The sequence below is a fragment of the Bison bison genome, unplaced genomic scaffold, assembly GCF_000754665.1.
Source record: "Bison bison bison isolate TAMUID 2011002044 unplaced genomic scaffold, Bison_UMD1.0 scf7180017864274, whole genome shotgun sequence".
NCBI classification, from domain to species: Eukaryota; Metazoa; Chordata; class Mammalia; order Artiodactyla; family Bovidae; genus Bison; species Bison bison.
The window spans coordinates 159,014-180,904 of NW_011494846.1; positions in this window are offsets into that span (position 1 = coordinate 159,014).

Sequence of the window (21,891 nt, forward strand, 5' to 3'; positions counted from 1 at the left end):
GACAGATGAAGAATTGGTCAACATTCACTCAGCTCCAGGAGCCAGTGCACGTCTGCCCGTGAGTCTATAGATCTGATACCACTGGACTCCAGCATTTACATGGCTCGGGCCTCCCCTAGCAAAATGCCTCAGACTCTTCACTGTGTTTAAATGTCCTAACTGCCTTACAAATTTTGTTTTTGCTGTTGATTTATTCTAAAAAAACACCCAAAACAAACAAACAAAAAGATAAAAAAAAAAAAATCTCGCATTGCCTTTGGTGTATAAGTCCCATTTCATCCATAAGATCCCCTCTTTATCATTGCATTCATTGTGGAACTAATCAGGTCGTTTCATCTGTAGAATTCCCCACATGCTAGATTTAGTTCATTTCAGCCCCATAGTATCAGTTAACATGTTGCTTTGTTCCCCACATCTCCTGTAAACAGGCTCGATTAGATTTAGGCTCAGTCCTTTGCCAAAGAGTACTTCATGGGTAGTCATAGAATACTTGCTTTTCCCACTTCTAGTGATGTTAAGATTGATTAATTGGCTCAGGTACTGTCAGCCTGATGTTGTCAGGTATTATTAGGTATTGTCATCCATTCTGAAGTTATTCATCAAACTTACATCTAAATATTTTAACAGCCATTAATGATTCTTGTTCCCTCATCAAACATTTGTTTACCCCAAAATATAATTTCAGGATATATGAAAGGCAGGTGATATGATTCATTATTTTTCATTTATGAAAGTGAAAGTTGCTCAGTCATGTCTGATGGAATAGTCCATGGAATTCTCCAGGCCAAAACACTGGAGTGGGTAGCCATTCCCTTCTCCAGGGGCATCTTCCCAACCCAAGGATCGAACCCAGATCTCCCGCATTGCAGGCAGATTCTTTACCAGCTAAGCCACCAGGAAAGCCCAAGAATACTGAAGTGGGTAGCCTATCCCTTCTCCAGCAGATCTTCCCGACCCAGGAATCAAACCAGGGTCCCCTGCATTGCAGGTGGATTCTTCACCAGCTGAGCTACTGGGGAAGGAGTCAGAATAATGAGCTGGTGACCAGTGAGTTTTTGTACCATTGTGATCACATGGGTTTTAACATACCAAGCGTGTTTTAATTCACTGCTGTCATCATTCCTTTTGAGGCTCAAACTGTGTCATGTTTGGCCGGTAGGACGCCCTTCAGGTTAGCTGCTGTGCTTTTGGAATTGGCGCCGGTAGTCTGATGGCATCCTTGCTTTTCTGGCACAGTAAGATGTTCATAGCTCGTTTGTACATTTCCCATCTTGGGCCCAGTGTCATCCATCTCTCCAGGGAGCCCTCACCCCGTTTTAAGTGGGAAGTGATTTTAAAAACCACAATCTGGATGCTAGGGGTGCTTGTTACTACTGGATCTTCATCGTTTCTAAGCTTTATCATTGGACAGAGCTAGGAGATACATAAGGGTGTTGCGGGTACATTATTAATAAGAGAAAACTTATCTGTTAAAGGCGCTCACTGTAGTATTAATATTAGTGATATGTGACATGGTAGCTAGGATTTAAGGATCCTAAATCTTTTTAAAAGTAGAGGGATGAAAAAAAGTTTGGAAAGCATTGTTGTAAGTGAATGATGGGCATGCTTTGTATACTATTTCTTCCACTTTTACTGGAGGTTTGAACATCTCCATGATAAAAAGGTTTGTAAAGAGGTTATATTACACACATACACACCCACACCCTACCTTTTCACTTTTCTTTCTCATTTCATGTCCATGCAGCAGCATCTTAGTTACTCAGTTCTCCCAGGATCTTGATACAAGGAAGAGAGTAGGGGGACACAAGATGTGAGTATTGTAATCCTTACAAAGGAGAAGCCCCTATTATACATTAAAGAATTGTGAACCTGATTTGTTTCAATCCTGTGACTCTCTTAGCTCAACTTCTTTCCCTGATGCTGTGAAGATGCCTCTGAAGTCCTTTATCATTCTTGTTCTTCGCTGTGGTTCTTTAGATGTGCTGGATCCAAATATTGGGTTAGCCAAAAAGTTCGTTTGGATTTTCCCATAACGGCTGATGGAAAAATCTCAATCCATCAACCTCGAGGTGGGCAGGACCACAGCTTTCCCGAGGTGGGCTGTGAAGATACATGGCTTTGCATCTTCAGTGCTCGGCACTCCCATGATTGTGCAGTTCTTCTAGGTCAGTTTTTCTCTTTAATTCTAAATGCATTTCTTAAAGTAAGACCAGTGTAGGTCAGAGACAAGAAAGTAATTCATATTTATCTGGTATACATTATATCACTGTGGGCTTCCAGGTGCTGCTAGTGGTGAAGAATCTGCCTGCAAGAAGGAAACAGGAGACTCAGGTTCGATCCCTGGGTGGGTAAGATCCCCTGGGGGAGGGCATGGCAGCCCACTCCAGTGTTCTTGCCTGGAGAGTCCCCTGGACAGAGGAGCATGGCATGTTACAGTCCATGGGCCACAAAGAGTCAGACATGACTTAATGACCAAGCACACATATCACTGTGCTGGGCCAGATGTGCAAACAGAAACACAAAACAGTGCCTGTTCAAAGAGGGTACATTTCAGGGGCAGGAAAGGCAAGTGAACCAATAGATGCACACAGAGTGTTTAAGTAGCTTGGAAGTTAGTGGAAGAGAAAAAAGTTTCTTTGTTAAGTATAAGCACAGCATTAGAAGCTCCTGTAAAGAGTTTTTGAAACATAAAGGAGGACCAGTTAATTCTGAGGAAGCACAGAATAGAAGCCTAGAGAAGAGGTAGTGTGTGGAATGAGCCTTGAACATGGGTAGGAATTCCCCAGTCAGTGAAACAGAATGGAATCAAGGGAAGAGAGGAGGTTATTTAGGGAGAGGGAAGTGGGGCCGCATAGGCAGAGAGTAAGAACAGACAAAGAAGGGAAGAGATGTGCTCTTCTGTTTTGCTTGTGACAACATATGCCTGTGACTCTCAGTCCCCCAGGCCAAATCCAGCCCCCACCTGGTGTTGTAAATAACGTGGATGGGAACAAAGCCACTCCAATTTGTTTGTACTGTGATGACAGAGTTGAGCATTTGCATCAGAGACCTTCTGGTGTGCAAAGCCTGAAATGTTTACTATCTGGTCCTTTACAGAAATAGTTTCCCCACCTCTTTTCCAGGATAGTATTTCTCCAACTTTAACGTGCATATAAATCACTTGGGTTGTTTTTTGTTGTTCGGTTGCTAAATCGTGTCCAACTCTACAACACCAGGGACTGCGGCATGCCAGGATTCCCTGTCTGTCCTTCACTATCTCCTGGAGTTTGTGCAAATTCATGTCCATTTAGTCAGTGATGCTATCTAACCATCTCTTCCTCTGCCACCCTCTTCTCCTTTGCCTTCTGTCCTTCCCAGCATCAGGGTCTTTTCCAATGAGAGAAGCCCAAATCACTTGGCAGTCTTGTCTAAATGCAGATTCTGATTCAATAGCGCTCAGTTCAGTTCAGTCTCTCAGTCGTGTCCGACTCTTTGTGACCCCGTGAATTGCAGCATGCCAGGCCTCCCTGTCCATCACCAACTCCCAGAGTTCACTCAGACTCACGTCCATCGAGTCAGTGATGCCATCCAGCCATCTCATCCTCTGTCGTCCCCTTCTCCTCCTGCCCCCAATCCCTCCCAGCATCAGAGTCTTTTCCATTGAGTCAACTCTTCGCATGAGGTGGCCAAAGTACTGGAGTTTCAGCTTTAGCATCATTCCTTCCAAAGAAATCCCAGGGCTGATCTCCTTCAGAATGGGCTGGTTGGGTCTCCTTGCAGTCCAAGGGACTCTCAAGAGTCTCCTCCAACACCACAGTTCAAAAGCATCAATTCTTCGGTGCTCAGCCTTCTTTGCAGTCCAACTCTCACATCCATACGTGACCACTGGAAAAACCATAGCCTTGACTAGACGGACCTTTAGTGGACCTAAAACTCTGAATTTCTAAGAAGCTTCCAGGTGATGCCAACATTGCTAGACAATTGGAGACACTCTGAGTAGCAAAGGTCTAGAGAGCCTCAGGATTCTCAGGGCTTGTTCTTCTGGAAGGACAGTCCATCAGAAAGCATCTGAGAGTTGAGGCTGTGGACAGAGCTGGCCTCAGTTCTGGATACAACTGACTCACTGCAGTTCACTGAGATGCAAAGCTCTGTTTCAGTAACTACAGTTTAAACTATTAGAAGAAGAGTTTTAGAAAGCAGTGGTCATTAATCATGTCTTTCTTCATGCTGAAAACAAAGCTATGCTGGAGTACCCTGTGCCTGCATCCATTCTTTCCACTTCTGTTCCTTTTTGGCTAAAGATCTCATTTGTGGGTCACATAAGCCCCCACCCCACAGATGCACTTCATCCCCACTGGACCACCCATCTACATCCCTCTCTTGGCTGCAATAATATGGTGCCCAAACATTTCCCCAAATGTAGTATTAAAGTAAAAGGACCTCTTGTAAACCAGTGGAAAAGCAAATCCAGTGGGTCTCTACTTTGAACCGTAACAAGCAGAATTACAATGCTTATATCTACCTGTGCTGTGCTTAGTCACTCAGTCGTGTCCGACTCTCTGCGACCCCATTGTCTGTAGCCTACCAGGCTCCTCTGTCCATGGGGATTCTCCAGGCATGCCCCTTTCCAAAATCCTTATAAACATTACACTAAAATAAGAACATTTACTCGAATGACTTAAGTTACGCTTTACTTATTTCAGCTTGATGTTCTAATGGTTGAAGTTGGGAACAACCCCTACCCTCCTCTTGTTTTAAAATAGAGCATTAGAACTAACTCAGATTTGGCAGATATTAATTCTGAAAGAAAAATTTAAGTCATCTGGCATTCAAATGTGTTTATTCCTGGCAGAGAGCTTCCTATTTTCTCATCAAAAAAGAAAGAAAAAAAAGACTTAAGTAAAGAACCAAGCTTAAAGGGCACTTTGGACATCAATAGCTCTCAGAAGAATAGCATGTAGATGATTTAACACCAAATGACTCAGAAGCATAAGGACTGAATTCCCACAAACGTTTACACATGGACTTTAGTGTGCTCAGTGCGTGTTACAATTTATCTGGAAAAATTATTTATCCCTTGTCAAGACTCCAAATGGTTCTTGGTTTTCTAAGAGCCCTGAGCCAAGAGCCAAGAGTGAGAGTCCCCACTCTGTCACTAACTCAGTTATGTCTGGCAAGTCACCTCAACTCACCACCTCAATATCCGCGCCATGACTGCTGAGGCCCCTTCTAGCTCTAAGAGCAGAGTCTAGTGGATTTAGCCAAGATCCCCCAGAGCCACACAGAGCCAAGGGTCAAACTCAGCCTTCTGATCCCAAGTCAAGGGCTTTTTTCAATGTTCTGTGCTGCCCCAACGAATAGAAACCATCCATTTATTATCTTGTGCTTGACCAGTCAGTAACAGGAGCGGCTGGTCCAACTTGACCTTTAAGTACAGCCCCTAGTGCTGCTCAGTTGCTCTTCTGTTTTCTGGGCTGAGATTGGAAACCACCACTATAGAGATTTATGAACGACCTCTGCTGTTTACCATGGGCTTCCCAGGCGGTGCTGGTGGTAAGGAACCCACCTGCCAATGCAGGTTAGATAAGAGACTCAGGTTCAGTCCTAGATTGGGAGGATCCCCTGGAGGAGGGCATGGCAACCCACGCCAGTATTCTTGCCTGGAGAATCCCGTGGACAGAGGAGCCTCGTAGGCTGTAGTCCATAGGGTCACACAGAGTCAGATACGACTGAGGCGACTTAGCATGCACTGCTATTTACCAGGGGCTTATAGAGATAATTCAACCCCTGTATCTAAGAAATAGAGGGGAAATTGAAATTATTTCCAGGGTCACAGGGCACTGGACAAGAGAGCCAGAACAAGAAAGTAAGTCTCCCGTCCTTGGGGAACTTACCATCTTGCACGGACAGGACTCGAGCTAACTTCCACGTGGGATACTGTGTGTAACCAGGGGCCGAGTGGGGAGCCAACGAGTATGAGTGCAGTTGGAACTCAGCCGTGACGTGGTTGCCTGGGGAAGTTAGAGGAAACCCCTGAGAACTGAATCACTTCTGAAATATTTAAACCACACGGGTACTGCTCAGCTTCATTTCACAGTCTTCTCTCCCTTTTAACTTCCCTGGGTCCTGAAAGTATTATATATTATCCTTTAGAACCACTGTCTAAAACAGGAGGTGGTGGTTAAAGAGGTTTGAGACAGATTCAGATGCACTGTTTTCCATGGACTCGTTTGGAATTTATGGCTCCGTGCACTCAGTCCTTCATCCACTTGAAATTTCACCTCTGCCTCTTCTTGTATTGACAGCATTGAGATGACATGAGTCGTCATCAACAGCTGGGGGTTGTTATTAATAACAGTCTGGAGACGCCGTGCGGTGGTTCACGGTTTCAATATTTTAATACAGTTCTTGCTTGCAGTCAGGTTTTTCGCACAGGTTAACTTTACTCAAGTGTAGAGAGGATTACAGAGGCGTGGCTGGAGGCCATAGAGAGTGTTGGGATCTGGAGTGATCGTCTGAACAAGAAAATTGAACTACAGATCAGAAACAAGGCCGTGGCGGTGGGCAGGTGGGAGAGGAGAGACCCGGAGAGGGTTAAGTTCTCTGGGGAGAGGTCCAGGTCTCTTTCATCCAGTTGAAGGTGGAAATTGAGCAGGAGGGCGGGGTTGAGAGAAGTGTCCTTGTCCAAGGCTTCTCAGCACACTTGAACGTAAGCCATGCAAGGAAGCTCTGAGTCAAGTGATGGGCAGGCTCCTTCCTGCATCCTCCCCTCACTTTTCCCCGGTGCCCAGAACCCCCTGGGTTCCTCCAGAAGCTTCTAATTCTTTCCTTCCTCCTGACTTCCTCCAAGTCTGACCTGTGACCCTGCCCTCAGAACCTCTGTGTCAGAGACGTGTGCGGGGCTGACTCAGCCACAGTGATACGAGAACCAGTGATCACTGAGCATGAAGTATTTTACACTTATCATCGTCACCAGGTCCTCACAGGAACTCTGTGAAGCAGATACTATTATTGTCCCCAATTTTCAGACGGGAAAACCAAGCGACACAGAGGTAAAGCATCAGGATTAGAACCCACAGACCTCACATTACTCTCCCACTTCATCCATGAATAGTGGGTGATGATTCTGGTTCCCTGTGTCAATTCTTCTGTTCTTATACTTCTCTCCATTTTCATAGTACTAATAGTTAGAAGACTGCCCCCAGGGGGCACGAGGGGTAAAGAACCCACCTGCCAATTCAGGAGATGTAAGAGATGCTGGGACAAGCCCTGGGTTGGGAAGATCCCTTGGAGGAGGGCATGGCAACCCACTTCTTGCCTGGGAAATCCCATGGACAGAGGAGCCTGGAGAGCTACAGTCTGTGGGGCTGCAAAGAGTCGAACACTACTAAGTGACAAAACACACACACAAGTGTATATTTATTGATTTGAATGAAGCAATATTGAAAAGATATTCATTGAGGCCACATTATCCCCCAAATACCATGCTAGTCTGGGATGCAAACACTGAGCACGCGCTCTGTGCCAGACTAACCACATGGTTCTGTGCATTCGCCGATTTAACCTGATTGCACCGTTTGAGGCGGGACTGCCAGCATCAGCTCTAGGTTATAGATGAGGAAATGGAGCCCAGAGATCGTGCAGCCCCTCAGGGACAGATCTGGGATTCAAACCCCGAGACTGTCTGCAGAGTTCACATTTCCACGCGTCATGCTCTGTCTTGACGGGTCTGCTCACAGTTACTGTGAGGAAAGTTATGTGCAATTAACAACTGATAAAACTGGTTCCCCTTTTGTGGCCTAAGTGAGTGGAGAAAGTATCACTGAGGAGAGGAGGGAAGAGGAGGAAAGATGTGAACAAGCAAAGTGAGAAGGGCAAAGCGTGTCAGACACGGAAGGCACGGCAAGAAAACATGACAGAAGAAAGAGAAATAGATTTATTGATTAGGAGGGTCAGAGATTTCATGTTGAGAAGAGTGGGAGAGCTGTGGTTCAATAGGGAATTGGGGGCCTTTATTTGTCAGCTAGGAAATGTGGTCTTTTCCATGAGGATTATTTTTTTTAAAAAAGAAAAGACATAGAGAAGGCTGTGATCTAGGGGCTATTAAGCCTCAGTTTCTCCATCTGTAAAAGAGAGCCGTTCAGACCGCCTTGTGGGTGGTATGAGCCAGTGTGTGCAAAGTGCCCACCCATGCCTGGAATACTGTTGAGTTCACGGTAGACGGTGCTTACTCGTCTGCCTGTGGTTGTGGGCCAAACTGTGTAGGAAGGAACCTGGCGTCAGGGGACTGCATGGACTGGTGGAGGGTGAGGAAGCAGAGGGCACTGGGGACGCTTACTGACACTGAATACTAGAGAGAGGGCGGTGGTCTCTACTGGGTGACTCCTCAGCGACCAGCCGGACTGGCTCTAGAAGAAGAGACACAGGAATCAGGAGAGAGAGCGCCCGTTCTTGGGCAGAGTTGACTTGGTCCCAGACAAGCGGCACCTGCAGTGACAGCAGGGACAGCCGAGAGGCAGCGGGAGGCGCGGAGGGAGGGAATGAACTATGGCCCTGGTTCGGGCTCATCTGTACAGATGTCATCTGTCCTTGCTCCACCTCCTTCCCCTGGAGATGCCCACGGCTCCTTTATCACTTGTGGCTCAGCTCAGATGTGAGGAGCCCTCCCTGGCCCGAAGGTGGGAGAGCAGTCCCGTCTCTCTCCCCGTTACCTGCTTGACTCAGCTCAGGACTCTCGCTGGCTGCCACGTGTCTGTTTACTTGTCCACAGTCTGCGGCCCCAGGAGGGTGTGAGCTCCATGCAGCAGGCTCAGTCCCGTCCCCACTGCATCCAGGGCCTAGAGAGGAGTCTGGGAGGCAACGAGACTCAGGATTCTTAGTAAACAGTATTCAGTTCAGTTCAGTCCTTCAGTCGTGTCCGACTGACCCCATGGACTGCAGCACACCAGGCCTCCCTGTCCATCACCAAATGCCAGAGCTTGCTCAAACTCATGTCCATTGAGTTGGTGATGCCATCCAACCATCTCATCCTCTGTCATCCCCTTTTCCTCCCAACTTCAATCTTTCCCAGAATCAGGGTTTTTTCATATGAGTCAGTTCTTCGCATCAGGTGGCCACAGTATTGGAATTTCAGCTTCAGTATCAGTTCTTCCAATGAATATTCAGGACTGATTTCCTTTAGAATGGACTGGATGGATCTCCTTGAAGTCCAGGGGACTTTCAAGAGTCTTCTCCAATACCACAGTTCAAAAGCATCAATTCTTCGGCGCTCAGCTTTCTTCACAGTCCAACTCTCACATCCATACATGACTACTGGAAAAACCATAGCTTTGACTGGACAGACTTTTGTTGGCAAAGTAATGTCTCTGCTTTTTAATATGCTGTCTAGGTTGGTCATAGCTTTTCTTCCAAGGAGCAGGTGTCTTAATTTCATGACTGCAAACACCATCTGCAGTGCTTTTGGAGCCCCCAAAAATAAAGTCTGACACTGTTTCCACTGTTTCCCCATCTATTTGCCATGAAGTGATGGGACCAGATGCCACGATCTTCGTTTTCTGAATGTTGAGCTTTAAGCCAACTTTTTCAGTCTCCTCTTTCACTTTCATCAAGAGGCTTTTGAGTTCCTCTTCACTTTCTGCCATAAGGGTGGTGTCATCTGCATATCTGAGGTGATTGATATTTCTCCCGGCAATCTTGATTCCAGCCTGTGCCTCATCCAGTCCAGCATTTCTCATTCTCTGCGTGTAAGTTAAATAAGCAGGGAGACGATATACAGCCTCGATGTACTCCTTTCTTGATTTGGAACCAGTCTGTTGTTCCATGTCCAGCTCTAACTGTTGCTTCTTGACCTGCATACAGATTTCTCAGGAGACAGGTCAAGTGGTCTGGTACTCCCAACTCTTGAAGAATTTTCCATAGTTTATTGTGATCCACACAGTCAAAGGCTTGGCATAGTCAATAAAATAGAAGTAGATGTTTTTCTGGAACTCTTTTGCTTTTTTGATGATCCAATGAATGTTGGCAATTTGATCTCTGGTTTCTCTGCCTTTTCTAAATCCAGCTTGAACATCTGGAAATTCATGGTTCACATACTATTGAAGTCTGGCTTGGAGAATTTTGAGCATTTCTTTGCTAGCATGTGAGATGAGTGCAATTGTGTAATTGTGAGTGTAAACAATATTAAACACTGTTAAACCTAGACAGCATATTAAAAAGGAGAGACTTCACTTGGCTAACAAAGTCCATATAGTCAAAGCTCTGGTTTTTCCAATAGTCATGAATGGATATGACAGCTGGACCATAAAGAAGACTGAGTACTGAAGAATTGATGCTTTTGAACTGTGATGTTGGAGAAGACTCTTGAGAGTCCCTTGGACAGCAAGGAGATCAAACCAGTCAATCCTAAAGGAAATCAATCCTGAGTATTCATTGGAAGGACAGATGCTGAAGCTGAAGCTCCGATATTTTGGCCACTTGATGTGAAGAACCGACTCATTGGAAAAGACCCTGATGCTGGGAAAGATTGAAAGCAGGAGGAGAAGGGGACGACAGAGAATGAAATGGTTGAATGGCATCACCAACTCAATGGACATGAGTTTAAACAAGCTCCGGCAGTTGGTGATGGACAGGGAGGCCTGGTGTGCTGCAGTCCATGGGGTCACAAAAACTTGAACACAACTGAGTGACTGAACAACAACAACAAACATGTGAGTAAATGAGTACGTGTAACTACAGTGTTGGGTGTAGGCAGAGGGGGAAGAGAGGGAATAGCAGACGGTTACAATCCAATCCCTTGGAAATATCCATGATGCGATGCAGGAGGCAGGGATGACGTCAGAACAGAGTCGAACATCAGAGAGAGAGGAAAAGAAGCAAGACACAGAAGTGTCCTGCAGACCCAGGACCCAGTATGTTCCCCCTCTCCACCAAAGAGATACAAAATTCAACATGGTCAAATGCTGCAGAGGCGTCACAGAAAATGAATTGTAAGAACGAGGCATTTCCTGGGGGCTGGGGCTCCACTGACTGGTGCACACACACCTGAGTCGGGGGGAGACAAGTGTGATGAAGGGAGGCAGGTCCTGCTACCTGCCAATCCCTGGGAATCCTTGAATGGGAAACAGGGTTGAAAAGATAGATAGTAGCTTTGTGGGAGAAAACTGTAAGAGAAAACAGAAGTACCTAGACAGGAGAGAATTGGGCATGAAAAGGGACAGACTGAAGATGCTTAAGAGAAAGGGACAGCGATAAGAAGAGGATGTCTCCCCACAGACTGAAGATGCTTGAGAGAAAGGGACAGCAATAAGAAGAGGATGTCTCTCCACGGGGGAGGCAGACAGACTGAGCGGGTCCATGAAACTGACTACCAAAACCCACGTCGTGACCTGTTTATGACTTGTGGAGACTGGTCCCGTTACCATAGAGTCAGACCTCTGAAAAGAAATATGAAGATACATAAAAGCAAATGCTAACCACAGCCTTTGCTGTATGGAAAGCAACATTTTCATCTGCTTAAAATTAGGGGACAAAATCAGGCCTCAGGAACAGAGTGAGAAAACAATTCAAGAAAAAAGAAAATAGTCAAAATAAAGAAAGGAAAGAGAAATACCAGGACTCTTGCCAGCATTTCCTGGTGGATGCAAGCTCCTCAGGCTCCCGGAGCTGTGGCCATCCATTCTGGAAAACAGGATGGTTTCCGGTCTCTTACCTTCCTTGAAAGGTTTTTACATAGGTTCAGTGGAAAAATAATATGCCGTAAGGCACTGTCAGGCCCTTAGCGTTATGTTCTAAGTGGATGTGAGCTGGTGCAGAAAAGCCTAGAAGCAATTTCTTATCCCAGAAGGACCAGGACAGCTTTGTAAACGCCCTCTGAGAGGTGACTGATGGCTCCCCAGCAGCCTCCTGCAAAGAACTCTGAAAGCACCTGCTTGGAGAGGCGCTGGACCAGTGGGAGCATTAATGACTCCTGCGGGAGGCTGCTGCCCCGGGGGCAGGGATCCAGCTCGGGTCCTCCCAGTTACCCAGATCAGTTACGGAGATGGAGCCTGACCGAGGACACCCACTCCAGCCCCTGCCTGAGGGAGAACCAGCTCAGGAGCCTGCATTCTCAGATAAACCAAAACAAGAATGTCAGGCTTTTTTTTTAGTACAGAATCTTTGAAAAAAAAAATGCACAACAGAGAAAAAATATGCCCCAAACTCCAGACCCCCAGGGATTTGAGTTCTCAGAGTTCCTTGCTCTCAAAGGTGGTCCATTTCCTGCTGCCCCTCCCTGCCTACAAGGACAGCCCTGGCTCAGGTTGATGAAACTGGGGCCTTAGGCCTGGTGGATTATGGCATCTTGATGGCGAGCCCGTCCCACTCTTTCTCTCTGCTTCCGTATCTTCTCCTCCTCCCTTCGCTTTTCCCCTAAATCTCATCTTTATCTCTTCATTTGTACCCGCCCTTTGGCCCCATCATGGCCTGTCTTGTAAGGTCAGTGTCTCTGTTTTCAGCTGCACGCATTCTCTTGGCTGATCGTGAGCATTTCCAGGCAGGGACCTATGCCAGACATCTTTACCTTCCAGGACCTGGCACAGTGCTATGCCCAGACAGATAGAAATCACTATGGGTCTTATTTTCATTTCCATTTCCTTTTATACATTTGTGAATTAGCACAACATTCATTAAAGGGATCATATGCACACAGAGATGAGCCTCATGACTCATTCCAGAAAGTTACAGAATTAGATTGTTGAATTCTTGGAAATTCATATACCTCAAAATGGCACCAATGTATCATTCATTCATTCATTCAGCGTCACTGAGGACCTCTTATCTCCAGGCACTATGCACACTACGTATTACACTGCACATTACACGAGTACAGACAGACACACACCCACCAACACACACACACCCCAACACACACACACACACACCAACACACACACACACACACCCCACACACACACACAAATCCCTGTTCTCTAGTAACTCGGTTTCATTTTTTAAAAAAAGACTCTGCTGTGCTGTGCTTAGTCATTTCAGTCATGTCCGACTCTCGGCGACCCCACCATGCTCCTCTGTCCATGGGATTCTCCAGGCAAGAATACTGGAGTGGGTTGCCATGCCCTCCTCTGGGGGATCTTCCTGACCCAGGGATCGAACCCAGGTCTCCCGCATTGTAGGTGCATTCTTTCCCAGCTGACCTAGCAGGGAAGCCCAAGAAAAGACTAATCATACATAATTAACTACAGGATGATTTGACATATTATAACAAAAGTGGTGGATAAAGGAGCCACTGGGTTTCCCTTGGTAACTAAGCATTGGTCCTGAGGGATGAATAGGAGCATCCTTCAACTCACCTGGGGACAGTGCAAATCTTCGGTGACTGCTAGTGTCACAGACGGCACGAGAGAACCACACGTCCCTGTGGAGTGCAGGGAGGTTCCTTGGAATTTCCTCGCGTCAGGACCACATAGCCCTGTGCTAAAGAAATGCTTTCATCCTGCTCTCAAGCAGCCTATTTCATCTGGTGCTGTTTGGGGGAGTATTTTGGGGACGATTGCCTTCAAGCTGTCCAAATCCCTCCCTGACTCTCAGAATGCTGAAGAATTATGAATCTGGGTGTTTCATGTAAGCAGTTTGACCCATTTGATGGGAAATGCCTGTTTGCCTTTGATCACAGGATTCCTATTATCTGGGAAATTGGTTTCCTAGGAAGCTGGGATGGGAGTGTTTGGGGCTTTGCCTTTTTGTTTCACTTGAAGGCTTAAAATTGTAGTCTGGCTTTATAAATGGCCAGGATGCGTTTTCCTTGTCTCTTTGCCTCTCCTCCTATGGGGTTTGTTTCGTAAATCATTTCCCCAGGGTTTTCCTGTGGTTTAATCATTCCTCCCTTCCAAGTTTGGGAAATCAAGCCATCTCCTGGGCTCCCCAAGCTCATGTCCACCTGTCCCTCTCCTCTTGGACTTCTTTGACCATGCACCAACAGGAAGAAGGAAGAGACTTCCATGCCAGAACGCCCACTGCCTGCAGACAGTGAAGCCGCTGAGTCCTCAGAACTGTGCACTGCAGTTACATGCTGTGTTCTTCCTTGCCCCAAGTCTTTCTGTTAATCCAAAACCCACCAGCAAAGCTCAGCACCCCTGCCCTCTCTCCTCCACTACATCACCGACTCTCATCGTCCTGTACTGCTAGTTGAAAGGACTCTCACCGTCCTTTCTAGTTGAAAGGGAAGCAATTCTCCAGCACTGAAAGCGTGATATTAGCTCTTTATTATTATTCTTTCATCCGTTTGCTCGTGCTTTTAACTAACAGGTATGGGGTCCAGTATGTGCCAGGCATTAAATTAGATGCCAGAGAGACAGAGATGGCTCTTACCCTACTCCTGATCTCAAGAAATCTCTCATTTAATAGAAAGTTTTGAACAGAAATCAAAATTTTAATCAACTATATCTAGGTTAGCACATTATAATTAATCATAAGTTAGTTTAAAAACCCAAAGCTTTCACAAAAGGAGTTTTCTTTAACTCAGCCCTTTGACACCTTTTGAAGGCTGTGAATAAAACGTGTGTTTTTAATTAGGTTTTCACTCTAAGAAATAAACCCTTTAACTATCTAGAAAATGAACTCCTCCAGAATGACTTTGTATTAGTCAGTTGGGCTGCAGTAACAAGTAATGCCAAGATCTCAGTGGCTTGAAACAGTTATTTCTCACTCATTCTACATGTGGGCTCTCTTATAAGCTGTAGCTCTGTTCCCCGTGTCTTCTGATTGCAGAACCCATGGTGAAGGTGTCTGGGCTTTGCTGATCTTTTGAGAGAGAGAAAGAGGACTAGTAGAAACATGCAACGCCTCTTGAAGTGCCTCCACGAGGTGCGTGCCATAGCCACATTTCATTGTCCAAGGCAGGTTGCAACATCAAGGTTAAAATCCGTGGGGTGGGAATGTCCTCCTCCCACCGGTAAGGGGACAAGGAGGAGGAAAGGAAGGTTTTCTGAACTCCCAGGCCATCAGTAAGCCTATTTTGCTAGATGGACGAGGCTACGCCTGTATTTCTATCTGTGTCTATCTCAGGGATATACAGTGACTTTGCTGTTATTTTTCAACAAACTTGGATTCGTCAGCTGTAGAAAACAGCTGTTTTTAGGTTTTCCTGTTCTCCCTACCTTTCCAGATTCTCCATAGGAATGGCTACCAGGATGATATGAACAACAGAATGGCTCCAAAGTTAAGAGATAATGTAAGATGTATAAGTAGAGAGATATGTCATAAACTGGTCTGCTGATCCCTGGACAGGTTGTAGTTATGTCAAGATGGCCCTTGGAACCCTTCATCGTTATGTACATAATTTTTAACTGTTTTTGGGTCTCCCTCATCCCTCCTGCTTGTGACCTGCTGTGCCCAGGGCCTCTGCAGCCTGTGTGATGAGAACACCAGTAGCTTTCAACCCAGGGTCAGCCTCTTTTTTCCAGCCTCAGGCTGATTAGAGAAATCTTTCCATCTTCTCCAGGCTTGGGGACAAAATAGCTGAGGTCCTCTCTATACAGGCAGCTCACTCGAGGCTAAAACCCCTTTCCAAATCAGGTCACAAGACCCTCCAGATTCCTCAAAGCAACCCCCTTGCTCCAGGCAGAGAAGATTCAAGAACCCACCTTCCTAGTTACTTGAGGCCAGCTGTGCCCTCTGCCCAGCTTGGAGCAAGGGAGGGAAGACCCCAGACAGAAAGGTAGTACATGGGACAATTAGCTCAAGTTGATGGCAATTTGCCTGGGAACACATCTCCCACTCCTGACTTGCAGAATTTCCACTGAAAAACCCTTTAGTTTTTACTTTTTAAATGTTATCGCCATCTCGTGGCTCCTTTTAATATTGCAGATTACAGGTATTTTAAGCCTCTAGTATCTCAGACATTTGCACAGAAAAGCAAGCTGATAAAGGTAAAGAGTCAGAAAGCCTATGATTATTATTGAAGTTATTGTTTAATATGCTTTAAACCTCAGCAGTTAGGTTTGCATGATCAGGTTTAAAGAGATATCAAAATTCCATAAACTCTAGCTGACCTCAGCCCAGCCTCGCTGTCGACTTTACAGAACGAGTCTTGCTGTGTGACAAGTCATTAACGTGCTCCCATTAGATTCGTGGGCTGACAAACAGAATGGAATATACCTGATATACATGAATTACATAAGAGATAAATCCCCAACATAGAAAAAATCCAAAACCTGAAAGAAAATCAAATCTTTAATCCCATCACATGGAGATAGCTATCTCAATTAGATTTTAATGTAGATCTCCTGTATTTTTATGCATATACGCCACAATAGAATCATAACATGAATGCTGTTTTTATACTCCTTTTTAAAAATTATTAATGCCTCTTTCTTGCTCGCTACAATAGCTAGAGTCTAGAACAATATTTAACACAAAATAGGGTCTCAAAAGTAGTTGTTAAATAAGTGAAAGTGAATAAGCAATTTGTATAATTACTTTTAATACCTATATAATCTTCCACTTTGGGGCTGCTGCTAAGTGGCTTCAGTCGTGTCCGACTCTGTGCGACCCCATAGACGGCAGCCCACCAGGCTCCCCCGTCCCTGGGATTCTCCAGGCAAGAACACTGGAGTGGGTTGGCATTTCCTTCTCCAATGCATGAAAGTGAAAAGTGAAAGTGAAGTCGCTCGGTTGTGTCCAACTCTTCGCGACCCCATGGACTGCAGCCTACCAGGCTCCTCCGTCCATGGGATTTTCTAGGCAAGAGTACTGGAGTGGGGTGCCATCGCCTTCTCCCTACTTTGGGGGCAACCCTCTATTTATTTACTCTCATCTAATAATGTTTATTTTTATTATGAGCACAACTATAATAAGCAAGAGCAGTGCAGTTTTGAGTTTTACTCGTTGGTGATAAGAGTCCTTCAGCCAACCAGCCTCCATCAAGTTCAGGAGAGTCTGTGTTCATGCAGCTCTCCCCATCAACATGAGAGCATCTTTTTCACAACTTTAGTCCTTGATTTTCAAGTCTCAGAATGCCCAGCCCCCAGTCCCCAGAGATGGTGATTTAATTGGTCTCAGGTGGATCTTATTCGTATATGTTCCAAAACTCCAAGGTAATTCTAATGTGCAGCCAGGGTGGAGAAAAACTCTACTTTAAATGGAGTTACCCGCAGAGTTCATGTCAGGGAGACGTCGTGAGAGGGGAGACGGCCTAATAAAAGGAAGCCCAGCCCTCGGTAAGTGTGTGTCTGAAGATGAGCCCAGACCACCTGGCGTGACGTTTTCATTCCTCAGAGACAAGGCAGCAAGTTCTACATCCTCATGTTAATTGGAGCCGTTCAGAGGTATTAACAGAATATTAATGATGCAAGATGAGTAAATATGTTAGATAACCTCCAGTACCACAGTGATTTCACGTGCCGCAGTCATGGCCCTTTGTGGGTAAAGATGTAGACTGCATCTCTCCACTGTGACATAGTAAACCCATCCGCAGACGTCATCCATGTAACTCACATGAGTATTCACTCAGGCTGCAGTCTCAAGGCAGAGGAAATTGCCCTGAAACTGCACGCGGCACAAAGGTTGTAATTGGTTTAGAACCGTTTGGTAGATTTATGAGGAAATTTCTCCTCTCTGATTCCTTAGAAATAGGGACCACATATTCCTTGCACAATTCTCTTGGCCTGATTACTATTTGTTCTTATTTTACATGTACCAGACTTCTGAGCGTCCCTTTCTGAACTGAGCAGGCTCAGGTCACCTACCCCACCCCCAGCTCCACCCAAGGTCCAATGAACACTTTACGGGGCAACAAAATGCCAGAGAGTCCCCTGGGGTTGTCTGTACTCCCTGGGAGACTGTAGTTAAAAATAAAAGCAAACAGTGGAGAAACATTCTTCAGTGCTGAAAACAGCTCTAACCATATTTCTTTAGGGAATAAAAGTCTCAATTTTTAAAACTCCAGCAAACCGACAGCTCCGTATATGTTTTTGTGCCTACACAGTTGGTTTTGATCTCTGCAGTTCTTTCTTGTCTTTTAAGTACCACTCTTGTGTTTTGGGGGAGTGATGGGAAGATCACTCTAGAGAATTGGAAAGGTCAGTATTGAGCCTGTCTGGGGGCTAAGGGTAGAATTCAAAGGGAAGTAGCGGAAAGTTCTATTGATGCCTTCTTGACGTTGAACTGTAAGGCCCCACCATGCCTTCCTGAGCAGTGGGCTGTCATGGTGAATTTCACCTAAATCCAGTCACTGGGAGGGGCAGCAGATGTGGAAAAGCTGGATTCAGATACAAGTCCTCAAATCAAGATGATCACGTGTATTCTTCTTAAAGGAGCCATTTCTGAGAACAGCCTCTAACTGAACTGAATGATAAATGAAAGTCATGCCAGCCATGGTTTCTGTGTCCCTTTGCTACACAGTGGACTCGGAAAATATTTCACAACCTCTCCTTTGACTCCTTTCTTCTAGAAGATTTGCATTAAACTTGCCCGGTCCCTCCTATGCTAAATATAAAGCCCCCTTCAATCCCCCATCCTCTTATTACTAATGCCATGGGCTATCAGCCTAACTACCCCTACCCAAGACAGACAGACAGACACACACACGCACACTTCACCTAATTTTTTGTACCCACCTCCCCCCCTTACATCCTTCATCACTTACACCCTTCATCAGCTACACCCTCAATCTGGCTTCGGGCTTTATCATCCCTCTAAGTCCTCTCCACCCAAACCACCCCTTCTGTCCTTGTTCCACAATGGAGCAGGCACTGTGGGGTCTTTACTGCTCGACTTTCCAGTGCATCGAGCGCTGTGGACCGCTCTCCCCTTGAAACAGCACTTTCCTGAACTTCAGGACATTCTCTGAGGACCTGCCTTCCCACTTTCCTCTGTTGCCCCCCTGTGCCTCCTTATGCCCCCTGCATCGTGTGGTTCCTCAATGACTGGCCCTCCACGCTTCTCTCTTCTCTCTGCAGGGTCTCTGCCTGGAGGCTCCATTCCCCCACACACACCTCCAAATACCAGCTGGGAGCTGATGTCTCTCAGACTCTCCTTCAGCCCTCATCATCTTCCTGTGCCCCATAGCCATGTATCCGTTGGACCCCATGATCTCAGCAGGTCCCAAACTTGACTTGCCCGCTCACTTCCACATCCCCTGTCTCTGTGAGTGGATGACCCCAAGAGCCCACTTGCCACACTAGAAACCTGGCAATCATTCTCGAGGACAAAACCACCCTTCCTGTCAAGCCTACTTCCTAAGTGTCTCAGACACAACTCCTCTCTTTATTTTAGCTCCTATCTTAGTCCATTCATCCCTCTATAACAGAATACCAAGGTTGGATGGCTTATAAGACAACAGAAATTTATTTCTCACAGCTTTGGAGGGTGGGAAGTTCAAGATCAAGTCTGATGGCAGGTTCCATATCTAGTGGAAGCCTGCTCCCAGGTCTCAGCATGGCCATCTTTTCAGAACAACTTCACATGATGGAAGGGATGAGGGAGCTCTCTGGGGTCTCGTGTGTGCATGGGCTAAGTCGCGTCAGTCATGTGTGACTGTAACCCCGTGGACTGTAGCCCGCCAGGGTCCGGTGTCCATGGGATTCTCCAGCAAGGACACTGGAGTGGGTTGCTGTTTCCTCCTCCAGGGGATCTTCCCGACCCAGGGATCGCACCTGCGTCTCTTCTGCCTCCTGCTGGGGACCCAGGCGCTTGCCTGCTGTGTTTCGTCTCAAGCCCTTTGCATTTGCTATTCCTGGGCCTGAAACACCTCCTCCAGCAGAGCTCCCCGTCCATCCTGGGCTTTGCCTACTTGCAGGCTACATATCCTCACCTGTGGCCTCCCCAGTGAAGCCTCCCCTCCTCCCCAAGGCTGTGATCTTCCCTGCTGTGTTCACCCCGCGCGCGCATGCGCCATTCTACCACATCATCTATTACACTGAGCTGAAATGGGCTCTTTTTCTGCTCTTTTACTTCAACAAGACTGTAAATTCCATAGAGTCTTTTTAAAATTTTCCTTCACTTGACTTTTGAATATTTATTGCTATTTATTTATTTCTTTGGCTGTGCTGGGTCTTAGTTACAGCCTGTGGGATCTAGTTCCCTGACCAGGGATCAAACCCGGCCCCCTCACCTCCTGCGTTGGGAGTGCGGAGTCTTAACAACTGGACTGCCAGGGAAGTCCCAAGGTAGAGTCTTAATCTCATTCACCGCACAAAGTCTGTCCTCTGACTGATGTACAGTAACTGCTGGAGAAATATCATACGAATAAATGCAGCATTATTTTACTTTCCTAGTGCTGGGATAGTGTGTGGAATCCTGATGGAAAGGATCATTTTAAAGACAAAAATGAAAGTACCCCAGAAGAAAGACGACAAATCAATCCTTCTCCTGTTACCCTAACGTAATTTTTCATCTTGTCTGTATGCCATTAACTGCTAAAATAGCCAAACGAGTATGTTTCATTTAATTTGCCCAAGTGGGCGAGATTGTAATTAAAGGTGTTTCTCTATGTAGATACTTGCAACTCGTCATAAAATGCTGACACTACAGTTATTAAACAACCAAGTAGGGAAGGAGGCGGCCTAGTGTTTCTTAGGGATAAACGCGTGTACGACTGCGCCCTCTTCTGGATGTACTGAGAATAGCTTACGAGTGGAAAAGACTCCAAAAGGAATGATTGATTGGTGGCTTCCCTGGGGCTTCCCAGGTGGCTCCGTGGTAAAGAATCCGCCTGCAAAGCAGGAGACCCGTGTTTACTCCCTGGGTCAGGAAGATCCCCTGAAGAAGGAAATAGCAACCCACTCCAGTATTCTTGCCTGGAAAATCGCATGGACAGAGGAACCTGGAGGGCTACAATCCATGGAGTCACAAGAGTCAGACATGACTGAGCGACTGAAAACAACAAAGGAATGGCTAGGACCCACCGAAAAGCATGGTTCTAGGTTCACATCAACTCTGGCTTTCTAGATGAGAATGAGTGGCTGAAAACCGGGGGAGCAAAGTGTGCAATGTCACCTTAGTCAGGAGACCTTGCTGCCCTGTGGCATCCAGCGAGCTCTTTGTGCAGGAAGCCCCCTCCCTGGTCTGCACCCCAGAGCTCACCTTCTGTCCCTCCAGCTGAGAGGTGTGGGCTTCCAGGGGGCCCTACACAGCCCTTGTCCCTGGGCACACAGTCCTCACCCTCTCATCACAGTGGCCTCTGCCTTGGTAGCTGAAAAATCAAGTCGGGGGCCTCTCCTTGGCTGCCCTCTTAGAGGACTGGTTGCCCGATCTAGCAACTCTCTGGGAAATATTTGATCTGACCGCCGCATCTCTGACAGACTCAGCGGGACCACCTTCTGGTCACCTGGTGCTGCCTGGCTTCAAGTTTCAACCCACTTGATTTTTTTTCTCTTAAAGTTCACTGCTAGTCTCTTAAATTGCTTGGACCTTTGAAAATGTGTTGTCTTAATCCCTCCCCCTTTCTCTGCTCTTAGTTCATTTTTTTACTTTCTTTTTTGAAATATTTATTTATTCGGCTGTGCCAGGTCTTGGTTGTCATGTGAAGTCTGAGTTGAGGCGGGTGGCATCTAGTTCCCTGACCGGGAATTGAACCCAGGCCCCTGCACTGGGAGTGCAGCCTTAGCCACTGGACCAAGGAAGTCCCCGTTCTGCTTTCTATTAATTCTTTTGGGGCACTCCTTTCCCTTCATTCTTTATTTCTTCCGTTTTGTTTGTTTGTTTCTGATCACTTTATCTAGTGACTTATCATTTTAACCTTATTTTGACTTCTCATCTTTTCACCTACAAGGCTTTCATCCTTTAGATTTCCTGGTTACTCACATTATTGGCCCTTTTATACAATCTTTTCTTATTTTACTATTTTATCGATTTTTTTCAGTTGAAGGCCAGTTTTTCATGTTTGACCCCAAAAATAGACTCTTCTTCACCTTGTTC